At 40.2% G+C, this 14585-nt stretch overlaps 1 long non-coding RNA gene across 1 annotated transcript in view; it reads right to left on the bottom strand.

The window, feature by feature from the left end:
• Positions 1 to 3650: 3650 nt before the first annotated feature.
• Positions 3651 to 14585, bottom strand: part of LOC149125083 (uncharacterized) — a 60808-nt gene continuing 49873 nt past the window's right edge. The window contains exon 3 of the long non-coding RNA XR_016212341.1: positions 3651 to 3788. This is a non-coding gene — a long non-coding RNA (uncharacterized LOC149125083). The remainder of the gene's footprint in view (positions 3789 to 14585) is intronic.

The following is a 14585-nucleotide window of genomic DNA, read 5'->3' as shown; positions in this document are numbered from 1 at the left end:
AGACCTCTCTCTCTCTCTCTCTCTGCTTTACTTCTCTCTGTGTGTAACTCTGACTTTCAAATAAATAAATCTTAAAAAAAAAAGAAGGAAAAGAATTTCCTCTCCTGCTCTCTCTTTTCCTTTCTGCTGGTTCTTCCCCTTCAGAACAAAAACAATTCAGAAATGAAAGCAACAAATCACTACTTTTCTCTTTCATTCTACTATTAAAGAGTAGTCATAATTCTGTATTATAAATGGTCGACTTTGTCACCACTTTTCATTATACAGCATTTAGAAATTTTTATATGCTAAAATTATAAAATTTTATGTTATATATATTTTATATATATGCTATATATAAAATTATATGCTATATTGCCATGAGCAATAAAGAGATGACCCTCCAAAAGGCAAGTCAGAGCTACAGAATATTATTATAATGCTATTTATGTTACAATATGCGTAAAAGAAATAATTATGATTTGATTCATTTCATTTGAAAATGAACTAAAAGTTGATACATGTTGGGGCTGGCACTGTGGCATAGTAAGCTAAGCCTCCACCTGCTATGGTGGCATCCCATATGGGTGCTGGTTTGTGTCCTGGTGACTCCACTTCTGATCCAGTTCCCTGCTAACAGGGGAAAGCTATGGAAGATGACCCAAGTGCTTGGGCCCCTGTATCCACATGGGAGACCACCGGGAAGCAGCTCCTGTCTCCCGGCTTCAGACTGGCCCAGCTCCAGCCATTGCAACCATTTGGGGAGTGAATCAGCAGATGGAAGATCTCTCTCTCTCTCTCTGTCTTTCCCTCTCTCAAATAAATAAATAAAATCATTTTTAAAAAAGTTGACACATATAGAACTACTTTATATACATAGGGTGGAGACATAAGGCTTCCTAGGGAAGTGATGTCATGGCTTACGGTAAATTTTAAAGGTTAAATCAGTTAGAGAGATGGAGCAAGATGGCAGATGAATATGCTGCTCTAGCAATCTCCCCACAGAGGCACTAATTTGAATAGCTATTCACACACCAGTCATCTTTATAACAGCCCAGGAAGTTAGCTAAGAGAACACAGTTCCTAGTTTTAGTATAATATTAGAAAAGATGAATTGAAGAAGGCAGGAAGGAAGGAGTTACCACATCCCTCCTTTGCCAGCTCCAAGTAGTACCTTGTGGCAAGAGACACCTCCTGCCTACAGGAGGGAGAGGGAATAAAGTCCAGTCCTGAGGCTGGAAACCTTGTCCCAGGCCCGCCATGGTTAAACGTAGAGTTGTGCAGAGATTCATAGCCTTTCCTCCAGGCCAGTAGATGCAGACTTAACCATTGTCCCCTAATTTCTGGACGACAGCAGAGCAATACACCAGTCACTGGTGAGGAGGGTAGGAAAGTGAACTGAAGCCTTTGCCTGAAGGTTTGTGAAAGCATCAGGTAGAGACCTACACTCAACTAGGATAGATCCATTTCAGCCTGTATCAATGCCAGCATCATGCAGGCCTACACTATACTCTGGAGACTGTGCAGAACTCGGTGACTGTGAGACTCAGGTTTGATTTAGCTTAATGTTAGCCTGGGTAGCCCGGACACTATTTTCACCACCCCTCCTCCAACTGCTGGCAGACAGCAAGAAACAAGACTTCAGGCTCTGGGAGCAGGCACCAAAGCGAGCACATAACTGTGTCTTGGATCTGGTAAAACCACGGTGCAGAAACTAATGATCACTGTGCCCAGATCAGTGCTTGCAGATGGAGTTCCTGGACCTGTCCCAGTTCCAAGACAATTGGAGTTATATCCTGCCCAGCATCACCTGTGGTTAGCCTTGGGCTATAAGCCCACTTCAAGCAGGGCCTTGGACATGCCCTGTTCTGTGCTGGTCTTGGTAGGCTGTGAGCTCTGGATGCGTGCTAGCATTGCAGTGTATGTGGTCCCAAAACTGCCTGCTTCATTCCTTCTCTAACCCCAGGCAGCACAACACAGAGAAAGACAACTCTCTGCTTGGGGGAAAATGGTAGATGCCGAGACATTAACATGGAAACCTGGGGTTGGCACTACAAGGACTCATATGCCTCTGCTGTAATTTGGGCCAATGCTCCTGCCAAAATGGGTACCCAAGAAGCCCCCTCAGAACTCTGGGCCAGCACTCCACAACCACAGCCACAGTGAACTGAGGTCCTGCACCCCTGCATCCCTGAATCCCGTTTCTGAGACTTACATATACCTTCTGGGTCTGCGAGAAGCACCCCATGCCCCCACTGCCATCAACTGCAGTAGAAGAAGATACAGGAAGACCAGGCTACAACATCCAATTAGAAATCAAGACAAAAACAGCCCACCAAACACCTGAATACACATGTTCTGGAAAGCCACTTGTGAAAAATAAAAGAAGTAAGAATCTGTAAGATGCACAATAGCAGTTAGGGACATGAGAGGATATAGACAAGCAGCTGAACAAAATTAGGAAGACATGATATGATATGAATGAGAAATTCATCAGAGATAGAAATCTTAAAAAAGAACGGAACAGAAATCTTGGAAATGAAGAACTCAGTAAGTCAAATAAAAAACACAGTTGGAAAGCCCCAATAACAAATTAATTCAAGCAGAAAAAATAATATCTTAACTTGAAGGTTGGTCTTTTGAAATATCCTAGTCAGACACACACACACACACACACAAAATACATATAGCCAGACCTGTGAGACTTTTGGCAACCCATTAAGCAAGTACATATTTGAATTGTGAGGATTTCTGAGAGTGAAAAGAGGAATAGAGACTTAGAAAACCATCCAATGACATCATAGATGGAAACTTCTCCAATCTGGAGAAATCCATGGATATGTAAGTATAGGTGGGCCATAGACATGATCAGAGAAGCTCCCTTCACCATAACACACTGTAGTCAAGTACTCAAAAGCTGAATACAAAAGAGACCTCTAAAATTTGCAAAGGAAAAGTACCAATTCACTTTTAAGGAAACACATATTAGATTAAAAGCATATTTTTCCACAGGAACCTTCCAGGCAAGCAGTGAATGAAATGATTATTCCAGGTTCTGAAAGAAAAGAACTGCAAATGAAGACTACTTTACCCCGAAAATGTGTCTTTCATAAGTGAAGAAGAAATAGATTTTCTGAGAGAAGCACAACTGAAGAGAATTGAAGATGACCAGACCAGCATTACGTAAGAGAGTCCTACCTATAGAAGCAAAAGAAAGATAATAGCCATCATGAAAACGTGTGAAAGTTTAGAACCCACTAGAAACAAAACAAGGGATATTCAAAATAAATAAAGTTTTTCTTTTTTATTTATTTGCATGTACTTCATAATTATAACTTTAGGAAAGTAGTAATTCTTCCCACAGTATCCACCCTCCCACCTATACTATCCACCCTCCCACCTACATTCCCACCCCTCTTCCTCCTCCCTCTCCTGTTCCCAGTCTTATTTTTTACTATGATCCATTTCCCACCCCACCCCCATCTCCCACTGCAGGTCTCTGCTGTAGTAGGGAAGGTGGGGAGGGAGACAGAAAAGCTGCCTTCCCCCCGCCCCGCCTCTGGGTGCTCAGTCACCTGCTGTCTTACGGGGTCTGCGGAGAACTCTAAAAGCAGTTAACCAAGCTCTTCCTCCCACTCTATCAGCAGCACCATGAGCCCTCTTACCTGATCTGCTGGGGCGGGTGGCACCTTCCTCCCTGGATCTAAGTTTTGTTGTCTTATGTTGTGTATTTGCTCTTTTGGAACAGGTCTGTTCCATTTTTTACTGCTTTCACAGGATCTCCTGCTGTGGTTTTCCCACAGCTTTATCTTTAAAAAAAAAAAAAAAAAGATTTATTTATTTATTTGAAAGTCAGAGTTACACAGAGAGAGGAGAGGCAGAGAGAGACAGAGAGAGAGAGAGAGAGGTCTTCCATCCACTGGTTCACTCTCCAATTGACCGCAGTGGCTGGAGCTGCGCTGATCCGAAGCCAGGAGCTTCTTCCAGGTCTCCCACGTGGGTGCAGGGGCCCAAGGACTTGGGCCATCTTCTACTGCTTTCCCAGGCCATAGCAGAGAGCTGGATCGGAAGTGGGGCAGCCAGGACTAGAACTGGCGTCCATATGGGATGCTGGCGCTTCAGGCCAGGGCGTTAACCTACTGCGCCACAGCGCTGCCCCCAGCACACAGCTTTATCTTAAGAGTGTACTTTCTGGGCCAGCATCGTGGCTCAATAGGCTAATCCTCCGCCTGCGCGCCTGCATGGGAGACCAGGAGAAAAAAAAAAAAAAGCACCTGGCTCCTGGCTTCAGATCAGTGTGGTGCACCGGCCTGTCCAAAAAAAAAAAAAAGAGTGTACTTTCTCCCCTTTTTAAAATATTAATTTCTCCTCATGTAAATCAGACCATCCTGTTGCTATTCAGTCATCTTGAAACCATATCAGTTCTTCAAAATAATATTTAAGTCATTACTTATCAATAATAACTTAATAATATATAATAAATAATAATAAATTCCCCCAAATTAAAAGATATACAGACAGGCTTTTGGCCTTGTGGTTAAGCATTGGTTAAGATGCTTATCTTCCATGTCTGAGTGTCTGGTTTTGACAGTCCAGCTGCCTACTAAGGTGGACCCTGGGAGGGGGAGGTAGCAGTGATGACTCAAGTAATTAGGTTGCTGCCATTCATGTGGGATTTCTGGACTGAGTTCCCAGCTCAGCCCAGTCTTGACCATTGTGGGCACGTGCATAGTGAACCAGCAGATAGGAGCTTGCTTGCTTTCTCTCTCTGTCTCTTTCTTTCCAATACAATAACATTGGTGTACCTAAACACCCCACTTTCATCAAAGGACAGATAATTTTTCCAGGCAAAAAAATCAATAAAGACATATCAGAGTTATAATATACTATATAACAAGTGAACCCAACAGAGTTTTACAGAGAATTCCATATCATGCTGTAGAATGCACATTCTTTTCACCAGTACATGGAACAGTTTCTAGGATACATCACATATTAGTCCTCAAAACAAATCTCAACAAATTAAAAAATACCAAAATCATATCATTTGTTTATTTTCTGACCACAATGGACTAAAACTAGAAATCAACAACAAAAGAAACTAGAAATTATACAAATGTCTGAAGACTGAACAACATGATCAAATGGAATTTATTTCAGTAATGTAGGGATGGCCTAACATACACAAATCAATAAATATAATACATCACAGCAAAAGAATGAAGGATAAAAATCACAGGACCATTTCAATAGATGTAGAAAAAGCATTCGATATAATTCAACATTCATTCATCCATTCATGATTTGGAAAAAATTACCCTTGAACAAATTAGATATAGAAGAATCATACTTCAATATGACAAATGCTACATATAGCAAACTCACAGCCAACATCATGAGGTATGGGGAGAAGTTGAAAGCATTTCCTCTAAGATCTGGAACCAAATAAGAAAGTCCACTCCTAATGCTTATATTCAGTACAGTTCAAGAAGTTTTAGAACCATTATGCAAGAGAAAGAAAGAAAAGGCATACAAATAGGAAAGGAGAAGCTCAGAAGGTCCCTGTTTGCCAATGACGTGATTCTATGTGTAGGGAAACTGAAAGACCTTACCAGGACAGCAACAAACTAATGAGTTCAATAAAGTTGCAGGATACAAAATAAACATACAAAAGTTAGTAGTATTTTTATATATCAGCAATGAACTCACTGAGAAAGAAATTGTGAGTAATAGCATTCACAATAGCTACCAAAACCATCTTTGATTAAATTTAACCAATGATGTGAAAAATCTCTGCAATGACAACTACAAGACACTGATGAAAAAAACTGAATAAGATGCAAGAAAATGGAATCAATTCCCATAGTCAAGGATTGGAAGAATTAATATTGTCAAAATGTTCATACTACTCAAAGTTATTTACAGATTCAGTGCAATCACCTTCAAAATGCCAATGACAATTTCCAAGAACTAGAAAAAAACACGGAAGCACAAAATACCCAATGGCAAAAGGAATCTTAAACAAAAAGAACAAATTAGAGGCATTACAATATCAGATTTCATTGTACCAGGTAACCTGATCCTGTAACCAAAGCAGCATGGTCATGGGTACCAAAACAGAAACATATACCAATAGTACAAAACAGAGATCCCAGAAATGAATCCATTCATCTGTAGTCAACTGACCTTCGATGAAGATGCCAAAAATAAATGCTAGAGAAAGAACAGTCTCTTCAGTTAATGTTGCTCAGAAAACTTGATATACAAATGCAGAAAACAAAGAAACTATGAGTAATCCCATTCACCACTAAAAAAAAAAAAAAAACAAAAACCTCACCTTCCCATCTCACTCTATAGAAAAGTCAACTCCAAATGGCTAAAAATCTAAATATATGAAACTACTAGGAGAAAACAGAAAGTACTTCAAAACATTGACATAGCAATGATTTTTAAGATAAGACCCCAAAGCATAGACAAAAAAGCAAAATTTGACAGTATTAGACTAAGAAGCAAGGGAAACAATCAGCACAGTGAAGATACAACCGACAACCAGAGAAAGTATTTACAAACTATGCATCTGACAAAGGAATAGTGTCCAGAATATATAAGGAACTCAAAATAATCAGCAAATAAGAAATAAACAATTCAGCTTAGAAATGGGAGAAGTGGGGGCCACCGCTATGGCATAGCAGGTAAAGCCACTGCCTGCAGGGCCAGCATCCTTTATGGGCGCTGGTTCGAGTCCTGGCTGCTCCACTACTGATCCAGCTCTCTGTTATGGCCTGGGAAAGCAGGGGAGGATGGCCCAAGTCCTTGGGCTCCTGTACCCACATGGGATACCTGAAAGAAGCTCCTGTCTCCTGACTTCAGATTGGCACAACTCTGGCCATTGCAGCCAATTGGGGAGTGAACTAGCTGATGGAAGACCTCTGTCTCTCTTTCTGCCTCTCCTTCTCGCTCAGTGTAACTCTTTCAAATAAATAAATCAATCTTTAAAAAAAAAAAAGAAATAGGTGAAGTGGAGCTGGTGTTGTGGCGTAATGGATAAGTTCATCATCTACAACATTGACACACCATTTGGGTACCAGTTCATGTCCTGGCTGCTCCACTTCCAGTTCAGCTCGCTGCTGAAGCAGCAGAAGATGGCCCACGTATTTGGAGCCTTGCTACCCCCAAGGGAGACCCAGATAAATCTCCTGGCTCTTGGCTTTGGTCTTGCTCAGCCTTGGCCATTGCAACCATGAGGGGAGTGAACCAGCATATGGAAGATCTCCCTATTTCTCCCTTTCTCTCTGTAACTCTAACTTTCAAATATATAATTTTTAAAATTTATTTGAAAGACAGTTACAGAGAGAGAGAGAGAGAAAGAGAGAAGTCTTCCATCTGTTGGTTCATTCCCCCAGATGGCCACAACGGCCAGAGCTGCGCCAATCCAAAGCCAGGAGCTTCTTTTGGGTCTCCCACATGGGTGCAGGGGCCCAAGGACTTGGGCCATCTTCTAGTGCTATCCCAGGCCATAGCAAAGAGTTGGATTGGAAGAGAGGCAGCCAGGACTAGAACCGGCATCCATATGGGATGCTGGTGATTCAGGCGAGGGCTTTAACCAACTACACTACAGCGCCGGCCCCATAAACACTTTTAGAAAAGAAATGGCAGAAGTATCTGAATAGGTATTTCTCAGGAAAAGAAATATAAATGGCCAATAAATACATGAGAAAATAGTCCATATCATTAGCCATCAGAGAAATGCAAGTCAAAACCACAATAAGATTTATCATCTCACTACAGTTAGAATGACTGTTATTGAAACAGGCATAAAGTAACAAATGTTGATGGGGCTATGGAGAAGAGAAGCCCCTTATACATTGTTGGTGAATATGCAAATTGGTATAGCTATTACAGAGAACAGAATGGAGGTTCTGCAAATAACAAAAAATAGGCCTACATGTGACTCAGATATCCCACTTCTGGATACACAACTGAAGGAAATGAAATCCACACATTTAAGAAGTTATTCTGCATTCCCATTTTTACTACAGCACTATCCAAAAGAGCCAAGATATGGAACCAATCTAGATGTCCATTGATTTACAAATGGGTATAGAAAATGTGGTACGTATACACAATGGACTATTATTTAGCCATTAATAGGAAAGAAATTCTGACATTTGCTCAAAAATGAATGGAGTTTATTCTGTTAAGTGAAATACGGCAAACACAGAAAGAGAAATATCTTATGTTCTCTCTCAAACGTAGAAGTTAAAATGTCAACACTAACTTAGAATGGTGAGTACTAGGACACCAGTGGAGGAGGGAGGTTGGATAACAAGCCCCCAAAACAACAGTCAGGTAGAAATAACAAGTTCTAGTATTCCACAGCACAGTAGGGTGACCGTAATTCACAATAATGTATTATATACAGTGTGAAGACGTTGAAGAGAGGATAGGTAGGTTCCAAACACAAAAGGATATGATCTTCACATTCTTTTACAACTTGTTTTATTTATTTATTTTCATTTTATTTGAAAGGCAAGTAGACAGAGGTAGAGATAGATGGGGGAAAAAATATCTTCTCTCTGCTAGTTCACCTCTCAATGCTTGCAATAGCTGGGGCTAGGCCAGGACAAAGCCAGCAACCTGGATCTCAATCTGGGCCTCCCTTGTGGGTGGCAGTGAGCCAGCACTTGGGCCATAATATAGAAGCTGGAATTGGAAGAAGAGTCTAAACTTGAATTCAGGCACTCCTACTTGGGAAGTGGGCATCTCAAGTAGCATCTTAGCTTTGCATCAAGGGTACACTTCAGCTGGCGCCGCGGCTCACTAGGCTAATCCTCCACCTAGTGGTGCCGGCACATTGGGTTCTAGTCCTGGTCGGGGCACTGGATTCTGTCCTGGTTGCCCCTCTTCCAGGCCAGCTCTCTGCTGTGGCCCAGGAGTGCAGCAGAGGATGGCCCAAGTGCTTGTGCCCTGCACCCCATGGGAGACCAGGAGAAGCACCTGGCTCCTGGCTCCTGCCTTCGGATAGGTACTGTGCGCAGGCCACAGCGACCATTGGAGGGTGAACCAACAGCAAAAGGAAGACCTTCCTCTCTCTCTCTCTCTCTCTCTCACTGTCCACTCTGCCTGTAAAAAAAAAAAACAAAAAAACAAAAAAACAAAAAAACAAAAAAAAACACTTCATTACACATTCTTAATTAAATATTTACAAAAGGCAACAAAGTATGATTTTATATTTGTATATATAGGCATGGATGGAGACATGTTATTAGAGGAAATAATGGGAAAATGTGACCTATACTTGTATGTGAAAAAACAGTACTCTATCTAGATTTTGGAATTACAGTTAATTTTATTTTTTTTCATATTTTCAACACTGTACACAATGAAACACCTGAGTTTACAATCATAAGAAAAATCCCAATAAATTTCATTAGCAAGGATTGGGGATTCAACACACCTATCAATTGACTAATGGATTTAAGAGCATTTCACTGCTCACCTTTGGTTATAAGTCACAGGTCAGAGCTAAAAACAAGGAATGTTGCCTGCTTGTCTCATTATGGAGGACCACTACCTTTGTATGAAGCTACCCTCAAAAAGTTTGTAGAGGGGCTAGCATTGTGGCGTAGCTGGTAAAAATGCCACTTGTGACACCGGCATTCCTTATGGACACTGGTTCAAGTCCAAGCTGTTTCACTCCATACCCAGTTCCTTGCCGATGCCTGGGAAAAGCAACGGAAGATGATCCAAGTGTTTGGGTCCCTGCCACCAATGTGGGAGATCTGGATGAAATTCATGGCTCCTGACTTTAGCCTGGTCCATCACTGGCCATTGTGGTCCTCTGAGGAGTGAACCAGCAGGTGGGAGATGTCTGTCTGTCTGTCTGTCTGTCTCTAATTTTCTGTAATTCTGACTTTCAAAAAATGAAACAAAAAATTGTGTGGAAAATGGATTAAAAATAAGTGTATTTTGGTGAAAAAGTTTTGAACTTCATTTTTTTGGTAATATGCATTTTCCAAGAACTTTTGGAAGACTGCTCATATTTTTATCAATTGGATATTTTAAAAAATATAATACCCTAGTGAAGATTTAAATACTTGTACTTGCTATTGAATTTCAAATATTTTTCTGCTCTCAACTTTGGGTAAACAACTTATAAAAACACTGCATTTGTTTTGAATTCAAAGTGTTCACGTTTGAATGGACCTTTCTAGGCTTCCGAGTGGAGAAGGATAATTGAGATTAAATTATGATTGGTTTAAGGACTAATTTTTTGTATCCTAGTTTAGTAACCAGATTAGCATTTATCAGGGAAGGTGACCTTTGCTCTGTCAATAATGTTGCTTAGAAATACGCTATTAACATTTTCTTTCTTGATATCACTTCCTGCCTTGATTTTTAAACTAACGTTCTCACGTTCCAGAAATTACTCTCTTCTTCCTTTCACAAAAGAAATGATGTGGTCATTGAGGATGTGATTTATTATCTATGGAAAATTCTAGTAATAACAACAATTATTTACCATGTGTCAGTCTCACAGATGATGAGGGAAGTACCCCAATTATGAAAAATTAATTAGGCTAAAATAATTGGAAAATAATTTCATTAAAAAGATTAGTGTTTTCTCAATAAAGGTAAGTGGAAACCTAAGGCTGAGTTTGAATTTGACTCTATCACTTACTCTTGATGATGTTGGGCAAATCACTTAAAGTCTCTAAATCTTTGCATGCCCATCTTAAAACAAAAGAAAGGTTGTACCTGTCATATGGGGGTCTTTTGACGCTAAAGTGTAAGGCCCACGGGAAGCACTAGACTGCCTTGGTACTTTGGTTGTGCTTTGCACCTTTGCCATCAAAACTAGAAGTGAGCTTTATGAATCCCCTATTCATGCCTTGACTCTTTTATTCAATTATGCACTTGTGGGATAATTTTGTTTCATTCTTTGGAATGCAATGTACTAAACAGGAAAGGAAAGACATTAACATGCTGTGGCAAGCATTAAAAGCTCTTGAGATTTTTCTCAAGCAGGTGTTCTTAAATCTGAACTAAAAGATTTAATATATTCAAACCCTCCAAATTGAACTCATTCAGTATGTGACAGTCTTGAATAGATCCATTGAGATTCTGAGAATGTACGTCTAGGACTCTGCCGATGACAGAATCTTTTCCATCAATTTAAAAAATTAATAAAAGTTTGGCTCGCCTCAAAGACCCATTCAGTTCTTATGCTTATTTTATATATAGAGGTGAACAGAAATTTTTATTTGAAAAATGAAATATTTGCTCTAATATTTACTCTCTGTCCTACATACACACACATGCAAAACTCCAATATTATGGTGTAAGGAATTCACAGTATTGGTGCCAACGTGAAGCCACAGCTTTCTAGAGGCTTGGGAACCACATGGAGACACCTTTCTCTTTCTTTTATCTGATATGCCTACACTGACAAAAAGAGGGAGAGCTTTGGAAGCTATTCAATAGTGAAAGGAGTTTAAATAATTACAATGCTTTAATGTAACAGGATAGTTGAGCCATCAAATTTTGTGGGTAAAAAAGATTTCATTTCTATTCTTTCTATCTTGAAATTCTATAACATATTAATAACCCATCATCACTTTTCTCTACGACTCAAATCATATGGGATATCAGATAATATTTAATTTTCTTTGATTTTGTATTTAAGTCTTTTACTTCATTCTTTTTTATGGCCAGATATATAGAATCCATGTTTTCAAGTTATAAGTTCAAAAGAAAGGGAAAAGTCTCTTTCTAATGACTATTTTTGTTCATTATTATATTTACAGTTACAGTGTTACCTCTCTGGAGATTATTAATGGGAGGAAGAAGACTTTGGCGAATGTTCTGTGGGAAATGACTCATCCCAAAGAAGGGAGTTTCTAAAATTAGAAGCTATATTTTAATATGAAATTGGATTTAGTTAGAAATAGTTATTTATTTGAATTTTTTAAAGTATTATAGTCTTTTTATTTATTATTTTATTTATTTATGTATGTATTTATTTATTTGAAAGTCAGAGTTACACGGAGAGAAGAGAGGCAGAGAAAGATAGGTCTTCCATCCACTGGTTCACTCCCCAGTTGGCCGCAATGTCCGGAAGCCAGGAGCCAGGAGCTTCCTCTGGGTCTCCCACGGGGGTACAGGGGCCCAAGCACTTGGGCTATCTTCTACTTCTTTCCCAGGCCATAGCAGAGAGCTAGATTGAAAGAGGAGCAGCAGGGACTAGAACCAGCGCCCAATGGGATGCCAGCGCTTCAGGCCAGGGCGTTAACCTGCTGTACCACAGCACCAGTCCCATTTATTTGAATTTAATACAATCAATATATTCCTGGTCTTCAATTTTATGAGGCTTATATATAGTTAGATGTTACAATTTTGTCTATTTTGACACTTTAGTAACATATATTTTAAAAACAAATAAGCCATCTGAAACCATTAGAGTTTTTTGGTGATTCTCTACCATATATCGGTCTAATTTATAATGGAAACAGGTCTTATTACAAACTCTGTCATCTATACATGCACACACATATATGCATTCACATTTTATTAAACAACGCTTATTAGCAAACTGTCAAAAAAAAAACCCACAGTTAATACAATTTGCCATGTAAAATTTAGATACTCCAACAAATGTCATTTGAAAGGTTTACCTCAGGCAGAGACACAGTCTGGGAGCAAGATTCAGTTAACTTCAGGATCAGCGTTGAACAACACTAAGAATGCATGGCTGGACATGGTGACATTTAGGGGTCAGACTCCGGCATTCTCCCTGCAGATACAGGACTCACTAAACTCTCACGAAGAGCCTGCTCGATTGATTCTGCAGAATGTCCAGCTTCCAGATTTTGGCGTAAATCATCCTTCTGGTGTCATTTCCAGGGCTCCCATCTCTACAATATCTATTACTTAGAACTCAAATCCAAAGCCTCGGTTAGAAGGCATCATTGGTAATGTTGTGTTTTTCTTCTCACGTCACATCAGGAAACCCCTAAATTCTAGTAGAACAGAATTAAGGTGGTGACAAATTGATCCTAGTTCAAGTAACTGGTAAATAAGAAAGAAAAGATTCCCGCTCTTAAAGAGGTTATATTCTAGTGTTATAGAGGCATGATAAATAAATAAATGAGATGATTTCAAATAGCAAACAAGTTATGAATAAAGCTAGAAAATTAATGAATGTGTTAGAGAATGTTTGAGATGGTCCAGGAAAGTCTCTATGGAGAGGTGACATTGGAGCTGGAAAGATGAAATAAGCGGGACCGGCGCTGTGGCATAGGGGGTAAAGCCTTTGACTGCAGTGCCGGCATCCCATGTGGGCACCAGTTTGAGACCCAGCTGCTCCACTTTCGATCCAGCTCTCTGCTATGGCCTGAAAGAGCAGTGGAAGATGGCCCAACTCCTTGGGCCCCTGCACCCATGTGGGAGACCTGGAAGAAGCTCCTAGCTCCTGGCTTTGGATCAGTGCAGCTCCAGCCATTGTAGCCATTTGGGGAGTGAATCAGCGGATGGAAGACCTCTTTCTCCCCCTCCCCAACCCCCTCCTCCTCCCCCTCTCCCTCTCTCTCTGTCTCTCTCTCTGCCTCTCCTTCTTTCTCAGTGTAACTCTGACTTTCAAATAAATAAATAAATCTTTAAAAAAAGAAAAAAGCAACAAGGAGAACACCTGGGAAAGGAAATCCCAAGGAAAGTGAATAGAATATTTCACTAGAAAATAGGCTTAGAATCTAAAGCACATGTGTTAGATGTAAGTTTAGTGTGTTTGAGGAAATGAAAGGAGAATTTCGTAGGAGCATTAAAGATCTGATGAGATGTTTGCTGCAACACAGTAGACCAGATATTGTAATATACTGTCTGCCACCAAACACAAAGAAATGATGAATAAAATGTTACACATTTACCGCTAAGTATATGGCTGTGATTACAATAAAGTGAACGAAGTCCCCATCTGCCAAAAGTGAAGTGGGCACAGTAAAGTGATAAGGTCAAACCAAAGGATGGTGGAGGGAAGAATATTACTGATTTGGTAAATAAGGGTATAAAGTTTTGTGGATTTTTAAAATTCATTTAATGGTGGGGGGGAGGGAGAAAGAGAGAGAGAGAGAAAGAAAAAAGAGAAAGAGAGAGAGAGAGAGAGAGAGAAGGAGAGAAACAGAGAGAATGCTCCCAGCTTCTGGTTCATTCCCCAGATGCCTGAAACGATCAGGGCTGGGCTGCGGCTGGAGCCAGGAATGGGAATACACAATCCAGGCCTCCCGTGTGAGTGGAAGCAATCCAAGTACCTGACCCATCACTGCTGCCTCCCGGAGTCTACACTGGTAGGCAGCTGGAATTAGGAGCCAGAGCCAGGAGCAAACTCAGGCATTCCAGTGTGGGACACGGATTAATGCCTGCTCCCTGGATATGGGTTTTTCTAACCATACCTGGACAAGAAACAAGGTCATGAGCCCAATGGAGGCAAGAAATTGAAATTAAGATTCCTGCTAGGGCACTAAAAATTTTTTCTATCAGCATACAGACATTCCTCCAAAATACAGTTTTCAGAACAATGACTTTACTTGTTTCATTCAGTGTTGTTTCCCTAG

Source organism: Oryctolagus cuniculus, chromosome 8, assembly GCF_051225735.1.
Source record: "Oryctolagus cuniculus isolate XC-2025 breed Fujian yellow rabbit chromosome 8, ASM5122573v1, whole genome shotgun sequence".
Classification (NCBI taxonomy): domain Eukaryota; kingdom Metazoa; phylum Chordata; class Mammalia; order Lagomorpha; family Leporidae; genus Oryctolagus; species Oryctolagus cuniculus.
Note: the sequence above shows the minus strand (reverse complement) of the source record. Positions and strands in the feature narration are given on the sequence as shown.